The sequence below is a fragment of the Lissotriton helveticus genome, chromosome 2_1 (genome assembly GCF_964261635.1).
Source record: "Lissotriton helveticus chromosome 2_1, aLisHel1.1, whole genome shotgun sequence".
NCBI lineage: Eukaryota > Metazoa > Chordata > Amphibia > Caudata > Salamandridae > Lissotriton > Lissotriton helveticus.
This window is the reverse complement of record NC_136059.1, coordinates 1,458,926,860-1,458,939,873: the sequence shown is the minus strand read 5'-3', so window position 1 is coordinate 1,458,939,873 and position 13,014 is coordinate 1,458,926,860. Positions and strand designations below refer to the sequence as shown.

Genomic DNA, 13,014 nt, shown 5'->3' with positions numbered 1-13,014 from the left:
AATCTTGTTAAGAATTTTTCTTCTTTTCTTCTCTTATCATATAGACGCTGGTATATATTTTGTGTTTACAATGCAGGAGATTCACCATAGTCTGGAAGTGGGAGATGACAGCATGGGGCAAGACTGCCTTCAGCAGCCAGTTGTCGAGATAGGGGAAGACTGGCACCCATGATCTGCACATATAAGGTGCGACCTCCACCATTAACTTGGTGAACCCCCAAGGGGCGCTGGTAAGGCCAAAGGGGAGCACGGTGAAATGAAAGAGCTCGTGGCCTTGGTAGCACCGATGGTCAGGCAGAATGGACATGTAAAAATAGGCATCCTGCAAGTCCACAAAACCATCCAGTCTCCCGGGTCTAGGGCAGAAAGGACCTGAGATAATGTGACCATCTTGAATTTTTTATTTTGAGGAAGTAGTTGAGTGCTCATAGGTCTCAGACAGGACAACAGCCTTTGTCTTTTTTAGGGACAGAAATTAGTGGGAATAGCAACCACAGCCTGCTTCTGGTGCCAGAGCCCTCTCTATGGCTCCCTTGGCCAGGAGAGCCATAACTTCCTCCTAGAGCAAAAGTAAATGATCCTTCGTCAGCCGGTCGCAAGATGAAGGGGTTGTATTGAAAGGGAGGGAGTAGCCCCTCCAGCAGATTAGGAGGACCCACCTGCCTGATGCAATGTTTTGCCAGTGGTGAAGGTGATATCTGATCCTGCTCCCAACTGGAAACCCACGGTCTGGAAGGGCAGGACTAGGAGGATGCTGGGGAGGTGGTGGTTTGACCGGACCTCTGAGTACCCAAACCACATGGTCATTGGGAACCGCTATTGTCCGTTCAGCAGTTGTGGAACTTGTGCAGCTCATTGGCTGGGATAGGGCTCGCATAGTTGAAATCTACTTCTGTCGCCAGGAAAGCAGTGAAAGGCAGACTGGGGATGACGGGGCATCTGAGAGGCCCAAGGACTTGGACTTAGCCCGCAAGTCTTTAAAGCGCATCAGCGCCAAGCCTGCATTGTCTCTAAAGAGACGAGGCCTGTCAAAGGGCATGTCCATGAGCGAAGGCCGAACATCCCCTGAAAAGCCAGATGTTCTCAGCCGTGCTCTGCATCTAACAGCCACTATCAAAGGAATCGCTCTGACCTGCGAGTCAGTCGTGTCTAAACCACATCTAATCAAGAACATTGCTGAGTCTCCTCCATCTGATACTGTCTGGGAGAGGACAGTCCGGGCCTCCTTTGGGACCTGTGGCAGCACTTGAACAACCATTTCCCACAAAGAGTGTGAATAAGAGCCCAATAAGCATGCAGTGTTAACTGATCACGATGCTGGACTAGAGGAAGAAAAAATGGTTTTAGCTCCAATTGTTCAGTCTTTTGAATTCCCTGTCTGGGGGAGCGGCAGGAAATGTACCATTGGAAGTAGAGGCTTGAACTACAAAGCTATCCATGGTGGGGTGGGTAGTGAGGAAGTTTGAGTACCTCAGGGCGGGTCAGTGTTTACTGGCAACGGTCCGTTTGCAGGAAGCCTCTGTGTTGGGCTTGTACCAAGTTACCAGTAGGACATCCATTAGGGCTTCATTAAAAGGGAGCGAGGGTTCTGAGGAGGAAGCTTCTGGCTGTAGCACCTTTGTCAAGATGTTAGACTTGACCACCACTGAGGGTAGCTGAAGGTCGCCCTCCACACCACCATTGTACAAGATGCTCCCTCCACCAAAATCACATTAGCGGGAAGCATTTCAGTATCTGGAGAGGTGTATCAACAAGGGGGAATCATAAAAATAGGACAATTTTTAACGGGGTCCAATGTATGTGTCCCAGAAAGTACCAACAACAAAGAATTTACAGAGTTCCCCGGACAAAGTCAACTAAATGACTAACGTGAACCTCTCTCTCATATTGAGTTCAACAGAAAAAGTGAATGTTGTGAACCCTTTACGGAATTTGGGGATGCCTCACACAGGTCACCGGTTGGACGACTGTTGTCATCCCACCCGGCGATCGTCCAGCGTCATCATCGGTATCCTGCCCCTGCGACAGACTGGCGGTGCAATGCCTGTCGGGCAGCACCGGATGCTGCACTTTGGCGGGGTTCTTTTATTCCTTAGCCAAAGGGTGTGTGAGTGTGAGGGGCCTAAAAAAGTGCAATAGTGAGCGTGAGTGTGGTCTAAAAAAAGTCAGTGGAGTCCATGGGGAAAAGAATTTAATAGTATGGCTCACTGCTTTATTAAAAGGAACGATAAGGGGTATTGAGGCGGGACAATTAAAGTAATCGTGCCTCATTCAACCCTTAGTGAACGTGTGGTCAACATGTTTCTTGCCGCTCAGGCAATTCATCAGGACCAAAAAGAAGCTCATATAATTGCTGACAGATCCCTCAGTAATCAGAGGAATCAAGTATACGACCTGGGGTGTGTCGTAGGGACAATCCTTCGTCCAGTCCCTCCCAAGAGCCGTGATCCCAGGGTCGGACAGCTCTCACGCGCTGACCTGGTGGGGCCAGAAATGGGTTACGGAACCTGATTATCGCTGGCAGAGGGCGTCTAGTCACCTCAATCTGGAGAGGTATCAAGTCCGATAGTCTCACCCAATCCCTCATACCAGTCCATCTCTTGATCATAGTGCTGGTATTCTAAAGGGTCCAGTAACCCCTCCTATTCTTTTCCCTAGCCTAGGCTTTCCGAATAAGGGTCAGAGAATAACCTAGGACCTATGGGTCCTGTACCTGCCGGAACAGGCGTAGGTCAATGTGGCTCCAGGTTTGTGTCATCTAGGATTAGAATAAGGCTGGGATCAATGGTGGGCACTGGGGTCACCATGAGCATTGTCATCGGGACTGGCATCGGAGAAGGTCACAGTGGCACGAACTGCACTGGTCCGGATCCTTAGGGAGCCATTGTAGTCAAGCCAGAGCCACTGGTGCGGAACATGATGGCCCCCCTCTGACCCTGCGGGGCCTGAAGGCGTGCCGGAGGGGTCAGGTCACTAAAATATGAGGCGCATGGCTTTATAAAATTCTTTAATTTGAGTGGTGGTTTCTCCGGCTCCTGGAAAAGCAGGGAGTCACAGTGCTGGCCCTAGCTAAGGTTCTGGAGAAGAAGGCCTCTGTTAGCAACGGGACCCCCGGCCGGCCAACGCTCACGCCAAGGTCAGTCAGGGATCGCCGTTTCTAACTCAGGGCAAGGGAGTTACACATCAAGATAACCCCTGCTCACCCTCTAGGTAACGTGACGCGAGCAGCAAGGCTAATCTCGGAGGCGATGTGTAAAGCGTTTGCGCGCGCACCCCAGCGACAACACCCTAGGCCCACCACAAAGGAAACTCCACACAAGGTTATATCAAAAATAGCCTTTGTATTATAATAAAAACACATTAGATAAGACACACACTTTACAATGTGCCAAAGGCACGGGCAAGATTTACAAGTGATTATGTACAGGACAGGGCCACCTGGACCACTGTCAGGGATATGCACTTTTTAGAAATAATACTTGTAGGTATAACACTTAGCACAGAAACATATAATGAATGTAGCACACAAAATAGTTACATGTAGCATACTACCAGTAACTACTGGTAAAGGGTAAATACCTCCTACGCAACCCTAAAACTGTAGGAAAAATCGCGCAGGGAACTAGGACCTTATTATCAGGACCTATGGAAGGGAAACCATCACCTAAGCATGTCACATCTAGCAAAGGGAAGGAAACCTAAAACAATCCTCTAAGCAGGTTACTTTTAGCAAAGGGGAAGAACATAGAGAACATGGCACATGAGGTAGTAAAACACATTCAGAGGTGCAAGTAGAACATTTGCGCAGGAATCACATAAGCATAAATCATAAATTGCGCAGGGTGCATGTAGCACAATACTAGAACTGTCCCTCAGGCCAACTGGCCTCTCAAGGGCTGAAATGCCCTGAATCCAATGTCAGGGAAGGCTGCGCAGGCAGCCAAGAACACAAAGCCTAAACGTAGCAACTGTCCACTAAGTGCTGGACAGTTGTAACTCAGATGATGCCAACGTTGGAGCCACGTGGGCACAAGAACACAGGTGAGGGCAAGTACTGGGGGGAGCCTCGGGGCTCTGACCACTCTAGTGTCCCCAAGAGCCTCTCAGGGCTCGCAAAACAAATATGCTGGCACTATAGAGCTTCAGCGCTCTAAAACAGTGAAAATGCCCCAGAGCCTCTCAGGGCTCTACCTTAATGAACTGGCACTCGAGCCTCTCAGGCTCGTAAAACAACTGTGGTCGATGAGCCTCTCTCAGGGCTCACAGGACAATGGGGAGCTCGGAGCCTCGTGGGCTCGAAAACGCAGATGTGCCCCTGAAGCCTCTCTGGGCTCCCTCGCAATTGGGGGCGGAACGTTGGAGTCCCTCACGGGGGACTCAAAGACAGATAATGCCCCCAGGGCCTCGCAGGCTCGTAAATATAAATTGCCCCCAGGAGCCGCGGGGCTCCAAGCACTAGAAATGCGGGATCGTTGGAGTCCCTCACGGGGGACTCAGGATGCTGAAAGGCCCGCAAGAGCCTCGTGGGACTACACACGGGGAGGGGCGGGCACCGGCAATGTGCCCCGACGCCCTCCTCCCTTCACTCGCTCTCCGGCCCCAGAACAATGATGGAGCGGCCCTCTAATAAAGTAAAGTAAAGTCCACATTTGTAAAGCGCACAATCACCCGTAAGGGTCTCTAGGCGCTGGGGGGCCGTCGGGAAGATTAAGCGAGCTATTGCCCAGAGTCACATGGTGCTGGGCTAACCTGCCGCCGGAGCCGGGGATCGAACCGTGGTCCCCAGATTCCAGCGTCAGTCGCCCTGGCCGCGGCGCCACACCTCTCCCTCAGGCGGGGCCGCTCGACAGTCAGGCTGCAAACCCCTCGGGAAGCCTACACTCACCGGGCGTCCTCGGCGCTGCTCTCTCTGGCGGGACGGCTCTCCGCTCGGGAGACTCGGGACGGCCAAGGCAGGCTGCTTCTTGCTTCTCCGCTCCTCTGATGACGCGGAGGGGGGCTCGGCCGGCTGGGCCAATCCCAGCGCGGCCTTGCGATGACGTCGGCGGCTGCTTCCACTCGGCCCGGTGCTGCGCCGGTGATCACGGGGCAATGCCGGGTGGGCACCGGCTTCCAATACTTAAATAAAACGAGGCAATGCCGGGTGGGCACCGGCTTCAAATTAAAATATAAAGCGAGGTGGGCACTCGCTCGGCCTGGCAAAGCGCTAGTAAGCGCTCGGGGGTAGAACCATCAGCGCGCCCAGCGCTATAATCAAAATAAAGCGCACCCAGCGCTTAGGGGACAAAGAGAATCGCTCACAGCACTAAAGGGCAGAAACAAAGCGCTCCCAGCGCTGGGGACAAGGGAGAGCGCTCCTCAAGCACAAGGTCCAGCACAAAGTCTCTTAGGCAGGCAGGGGGGCAAGGCTGGGCCCAGAGCCAGCACACTGGGTCTCCAGGCAGGGAGACAAGCCAAGTGGCGGTCCTTCTGGCCCCAGCAACAGCAGCAGCCCCCTCTGGCAAGGATCCTGGAAGAGAACAAATTGTAAGGGGACATCGCCCCTTCTTATACTGTGAAATCCTTTGTTTCAGGGTGCAGGGTGGGGGGAAAACCAGTTGCAGCTGGCTTGGGAGTACCCTTGATGGCCCAACCACCCCTTTCATTCACTGGGGAGGCTAGGGTCGTTAGACACACCACAGGGGGGCGGAGCCAGCATTGTGAGAGGAAAAACCCAGCCCATCAAGGAACCAGGTGCACTCCTCCCACACATCACTCATGCTAATCTCACACTCACCACCGGGCAGACCCATCCAGACTTCCTGGAGCCTGGCATGCCAGCCAGCTCCAGCCAATCACGCTCCAGCACCCTTACTGCACACATACATCAATGTCCAGAAGTAGCACTTCCCTTTTAGACACATACAAGCCGCACATACCATCGCGCAGCATTCATTCTCACGAGTTCACACATACCAAACTCGAGCCTGCACTCCCCACACATCAGGAACTACCAGGGACACACACATTCCCCATGCATTCCTATGGGAGGACAGGCCAGCCATACTACACGCACGCACTTTACCCTGGGACACATGTAAAAAGTGCGCAGAGACCCAAAAATCACTAACACTGGGTCACAAATAAAAGCAAAAAGATTAGGGGTGAACCTGCCCTAAGGGCCAAGTCCAACACAACCCCCTTCCAGCCAAAACGCAGGGCAGACCAATCACCACCGTGATGGACTTCCCTGCTTGGGGCGATAAAACACGGACGCGGGCCCGCAACTGCAGGGACACCCTCCTGTTTTACGCCACGGTGAACCCCTGGGGTTCCTTCTAAAACTACTGTAGGGACTAACTGGGGTACCCCACTGGTACTCTCCAGATGCCCTCGGCCAGGACCAGGCACTAGGCCACCCAGGTGCCACTGGATCCTGCCTACTCACAAAGTGGGGGGTAGTAACCCCTGGCACATAATAGCCATTTTCCACCCTTCCTGTCTGCAAGACAGGGCTAGACTGCCACTGGTTCTCCAGCCTAGGGTTTACAACCTCAGGCGGACCAGGAGTCTCAGGGAAGGCTCTCCTCCCCCTACCTCTTCTTCTAGGGTTCCTCCTCCTCCTGTGAGGGGTACCCTCTAAACACCATTCTCCCAACCTAGGGTTTAACCCCTCAGGTTGCACCAGGGTCAGAGGTGGGCTCTCCCACCCTCTGCACCCCCTTCCAGAGTCCTGCTCCCTCCCAACCGGGGCGGTACCTCTGGATGAAGAACTGGTCAGGACACTGATTACAGTAGTCCCACCCTTCAGGTCAGGCTGATCCTGAACCTGGCCTTCCAACCTCCAGTCTAGAACCTTTGGTGGAACCAATGCCTGGCACTCTAGGACTTCTGGGGACTCACATACTATCCCCCAATCACTCCTTTCGCTGGACTCCTGTACCCTCCCTACCGGAGCAGTACTGCCATACTCTAGAACCATAGAAGCTCCGCTGACAGATGCTCCAGGTCCTCTACACACTAGGAGATCTCCCTCAAGTGAACTAACAGGCAAGCCTAGGTTCCCATCCTGGTGTTCCCTAAAGAAACCATCAAGGCTCTGAGGCAGGGCTTCGGGCGTCTGGGGACTCTCGGTCTCACACTCACTCCCGCTCCACTGAGACAGGCAGTAAGCCCCTACACCCTCCTCACTATACTGGGACCTAGCTGGGCTACTCTCACCCTCCTCCACCACGCTGGGCTGGAGGACACCTGACCCACTATTGTTGGAATCACTCACTAATGACTCCAGAGAACCTCTCGCACTGTCCCAGCACTCTGCTTCCTCTGCAAGGTCCCAAGGACAAAAACATTTCAACTTCAGCAGGTGCTGGCGCAACTCTGGACAAACAACACTGAGCAACTGCTCTTTGAGAACCATATTGACTATTCCGTCCACCTCATGGTCCGAGTTAGCCCTCAGCCAATCCCACATTGCATCAGAACAGTCATCCACAAAATACCCCCACTCCGGGTGAGGTGGTTTCCTAAGGTTCCTGAATTTCACCCTGAACTTTTGGGGAAACAGGTACCATACTCGGGGAACTGGGAGTGGGACTGTCTACACTAACATTTAAATAGCTGCCACCACTGGACTCAACCCTCCCTGGGGAATCGAGAAAACCACAACTGCACTCAGGGGATAACCTACCCTCTAGGGTTACCTTCTCCCTGAACAAGGCCCTTTCAGCCTCTAGCTTGGCGTGCTCCAACCTGAGCTGTTCCATCGCTAGCTGATGCTCCCGCTATTCCCTCCTATCCAACCACTCCTCTGGGGACAGGACAAAGGATGGGGCGCTGGTACTGACACTGGACCCAGCAAGGGACTCCCTATCTATGGGGTCCTCACCATCTGCTGGCGCCCATTCACTGTCATCCCCATTCACTTCACATTCTTCAGGGCTCCCCACAGACTCACCACCCTCATGGCGTGCGGCCCGGGCCCTCTCTCTTTCACTGTGCTCCAGATCCCACTGACCCTTTTGCCATTGGATCAGGCTGTCCCTAAGCTGGGACTGAGTATCTGACTCACTCACCTCCATGCCTCCCTCTTCACAGAATCTGACCAGCTCTGACCTACTGTACTTAAAAAGACCACAGAGATCAAAAACAGGCTCCATTTAGGGGGACGTTCTCAAGAAGAGTTTGACACAGGGAACCTGGGGGTCTGAGCTTAACAGGAGTACACAATTACAAAAATTCAGCAAGATTCCTATCTCAGAGAACTTGCACTCCTCTGTCCAGTGTAACACACCACTCATTCACACACACCCTCCCCTCGGACTGGTAAGGCAGTTTCTACCACCCCTGACTTCTCAACCTGACCATAAGCGACACAGGTACCAAACTCTGGGAGCAGGGCGGGGAACAAATGTACTGGACAGAAATACAAAAATTACACCTTTCAGGAGAAGCAATACTGATCTTCCCTAAAAAACAATAATCCCAAAAAAGTGGTTATCTAAAATTGCAGAGTTTTGTAGTGTGGCCTGTCGCCACTGTGGTACAGCGCTAGCGCAAGTCCAATCCGCACCGCTTGCCACCAATGTTAGAAACGGGACCCCCGGCCGGCCAACGCTCACGCCAAGGTCAGTCAGGGATCGCCATTTCAGGGCAAGGGAGTTACACATCAAGATAACCCCTGCTCACCCTCTAGGTAACGTGACGCGACGTGACGTGACGTGACGTGACCGGCTGTCCTGCGATTCCGCCACTGTGGGATGGGTAGGTGCCTACAAGTTTAGCGTCCCGAGCAATCTAGGAAACTCCTTCCTGCTCAGGCTCCCCAAGGACAGACCATTGGGTTCTTCCACCAGGGCTTGCGGGGTGGGAATCCCTGCAGGATCTCCTCCTGCCCTGACATACAGGTTGTATCAGAAATTTATTTCAACTAGGTTGAAATTTCCCATGTGCTGATGAGCATCTATAGGTCCTGACGAATTGCCTCTATGGCAAGAAACATGTTGACCGCACCTTAGGTGAGGGTTGAACGAGGGCAATTTACCTAATTCCTTGTGCCTCGCTACCCCTCCCTTTACCTTTTTAACTAGGCAGTGAGCCATCTCATTAAAGTGTTCTTAATGGACTCCACTGACCTATTTTAAAACCTTCACTCACGCTCACTACTGCACTTTTGAGGTTCCTCACACACATGCATCTATTGGCCAGGAATAAAAGAACTCCACCAAAGAGTAGCACCACGTGCTACCCGGCAGGCATTGCACCGCCAGCCCGCCGCTGGAGCAGGAGGCCAATGATGACACGATACAATCATGAGGGAGGATGGCAACCGTTGTCCAGCCTTGTAATTGTGTGAGGCATCCTTAATTCCGTCAAGGGTTTCTCTGATCCCCTGCTACACTATTTAATCTTCTTGAGAGAGAAAACCAATTTAATTCATCCTTTGGGGAACTCTGTACACACTTTTGTTTTCAACGTGACGCGAGCAGCAATGCTAATCTCGGAGGCGATGTGTAAAGCGTTTGCGCGCGCACCCCAGCGACAACACCCTAGGCCCACCACAAAGGAAACTCCACACAAGGTTATATCAAAAATAGCCTTTGTATTATAATAAAAACACATTAGATAAGACACACACTTTACAATGTGCCAAAGGCACGGGCAAGATTTACAAGTGATTATGTACAGGACAGGGCCACCTGGACCACTGTCAGGGGTATGCACTTTTTAGAAATAATACTTGTAGGTATAACACTTAGCACAGAAACATATAATGAATGTAGCACACAAAATAGTTACATGTAGCATACAACCAGTAACTACTGGTAAAGGGTAAATACCTCCTACGCAACCCTAAAACTGTAGGAAAAATCACGCAGGGAACTAGGACCTTATTATCAGGACCTATGGAAGGGAAACCATCACCTAAGCATGTCACATCTAGCAAAGGGAAGGAAACCTAAAACAATCCTCTAAGCAGGTTATTTTTAGCAAAGGGGAAGAACATAGAGAACATGGCACATGAGGTAGTAAAACACATTCAGAGGAGCAAGTAGAACATTTGCGCAGGAATCACATAAGCAGTAAATCATAAATTGCACAGGTTGCATGTAGCACAATACTAGAACTGTCCCTCAGGCCAACTTGCCTCGCAAGGGCTGAAATGCCCTGAATCCAATGTCAGGGAAGGCTGCGCAGGCAGCCAAGAACACAAAGCCTAAACGTAGCAACTGTCCACTAAGTGCTGGACAGTTGTAACTCAGATGATGCCAACGTTGGAGCCACGTGGGCTCAAGAACACAGGTGAGGGCAAGTACTGGGTGGGAGCCTCGGGGCTCTGACCACTCTCGTGTCCCCAAGAGCCTCTCAGGGCTCGCAAAACAAATATGCTGGCACTATAGAGCTTCAGCGCTTTAAACCAGTGAAAATGCCCCAGAGCCTCTCAGGGCTCTACCTTAATGAACTGGCACTCGAGCCTCTCAGGCTCGTAAAACAACTGTGGTCGATGAGCCTCTCTCAGGGCTCACAGGACAATGGGGAGCTTGGAGCCTCGTGGGCTCGAAAACGCAGATGTGCCCCTGAAGCCTCTCTGGGCTCCCTCGCAATTGGGGGCGGAACGTTGGAGTCCCTCACGGCGGACTCAAAGACAGATAATGCCCCCAGGGCCTCGCAGGCTCGTAAATATAAATTGCCCCCAGGAGCCGCGGGGCTCCAAGCACTAGAAATGCGGGATCGTTGGAGTCCCTCACGGGGGACTCAGGATGCTGAAAGGCCCGCAAGAGCCTCGTGGGACTACACACGGGGAGGGGCGGGCACCGGCAATGTGCCCCGACGCCCTCCTCCCTTCACTCGCTCTCCGGCCCCAGAACAATGATGGAGCGGCCCTCTAATCAGGCGGGCCGCTCGACAGTCAGGCTGCAAACCCCTCGGGAAGCCCACACTCACCGGGCGTCCTCGGCGCTACTCTCTCTGGCGGGACGGCTCTCCGCTCGGGAGACTCGGGACGGCCAAGGCAGGCTGCTTCCTGCTTCTCCGCTCCTCTGATGACGTGGAGGGGGGCTCGGCCGGCTGGGCCAATCCCAGCGCGGCCTTGCGATGACGTCGGCGGCTGCTTCCACTCGGCCCGGTGCTGCGCCGGTGATCACGGGGCAATGCCGGGTGGGCACCGGCTTCCAATACTTAAATAAAACGGGGCAATGCCGGGTGGGCACCGGCTTCAAATTAAAATATAAAGCGAGGTGGGCACTCGCTCGGCCTGGCAAAGTGCTAGTAAGCGCTCGGGGGTAGAACCATCAGCGCGCCCAGCGCTATAATCAAAATAAAGTGCACCCAGCGCTTAGGGGACAAAGAGAAGCGCTCACAGCTCTAAAGGGCAGAAACAAAGCGCTCCCAGCGCTGGGGACAAGGGAGAGCGCTCCCCAAGCACAAGGTCCAGCACAAAGTCTCTTAGGCAGGCAGGGGGGCAAGGCTGGGCCCAGAGCCAGCACACTGGGTCTCCAGGCAGGGAGACAAGCCAAGTGGCGGTCCTCCTGGCCCCAGCAACAGCAGCAGCTCCCTCTGGCAAGGATCCTGGAAGAGAACAAATTGTAAGGGGACACAGCCCCTTCTTATACTGTGAAATCCTTTGTTTCAGGGTGCAGGGTGGGGGGAAAACCAGTTGCAGCTGGCTTGGGAGTACCCTTGATGGCCCAACCACCCCTTTCATTCACTGGGGAGGCTAGGGTCGTTAGACACACCACAGGGGTGCGGAGCCAGCATTGTGTGGGGAAAAACCCAGCCCATCAAGGAACCAGGTGCACTCCTCCCACACATCACTCATTCTAATCTCACACTCACCACCGGGCAGACCCATCCAGACTTCCTGGAGCCTGGCATGCCAGCCAGCTCCAGCCATTCACGCTCCAGCACCCTTACTGCACACATACATCAATGTCCAGAAGTAGCACTTCCCTTCTAGACACATACAAGCCGCACATACCATCGCGCAGCATTCATTCTCACGAGTTCACACATACCAAACTCGAGCCTGCACTCCCCACACATCAGGAACTACCAGGGACACACACATTCCCCATGCATTCCTATGGGAGGACAGGCCAGCCATACTACACGCACGCACTTTACCCTGGGACACAGGTAAAAAATGCGCAGAGACCCAAAAATCACTAACACTGGGTCACAAATAAAAGCAAAAAGATTAGGGGTGAACCTGCCCTAAGGGCCAAGTCCAACAGCCTCGAACACCAATGTTCTGCCATCCTGTTGGCTAACGGATTGGGAGAAGTCAAAGCACGCTTCAACTTCTTGTGCTTTTTATGCTTCTTACCATAGTGTCCCGATGATCTTGAGCTTGACAAAAAGAACTTGGGACTCTTTAATTGGTTCCGAGACATTTCTCTCAACTGTTGATTGAGATCTCTGAGGAGTCGGGCATGGTGTCACCTGCTAGGCCGAGAGCTGCTTCAGGGCCTGCTCACTTAAAGTCTTTGGTGCCATGGACCGGCAGTTGGAGCATTATTTGGGGTCATGGTCACGGTTCAGACACCACAGGCAAACCAAATTTGAGTCTGTTACCGACATGGCGCGATGACATGTGCCACAAGGTTTGAAACCTGTTTTCCTTGATGACATGACTCCTACACACGGAAAAAGGGTTGTCAAACTTTTTATGTCAAAAAATGATAGATGATACTACTCTTCATGGATCAGCGATTGACTCGCGTGGACAGAAAAGAACTGACATCAGCACTCCAAGGTGGCACCTAAATAGATGATGTAGACATAATTTCCGGTGCGGCCGAATCATATGATACCTTGGGAACCCAATAAACGCCACCTACCATCATGCAGGGCTACTGCTTGAAGAAAAATCTTCTGAATCCATTCTGATGCCCGGGAATTCGCTTTTCACAAAAACACGAGTGTAAATTTACTCCAAAAGCACAATTTACACGTGAATTTTGTGAAGAGCTAAAAAAGTAGTAAACTTACTCAAAAGTTTAAATTACTCAAAATTGTATAGCCCCTAGGCCCTTT

The 13,014-nt window shown here is 52.5% G+C and overlaps 1 protein-coding gene across 1 annotated transcript in view; it reads right to left on the bottom strand.

Annotated features, from left to right (window-relative positions):
- The window catches only part of LOC144820269 (uncharacterized), a 938,422-nt gene that overhangs the window by 833,385 nt on the left and 92,023 nt on the right, over nt 1-13,014 (bottom strand). The window lies entirely within an intron of this gene.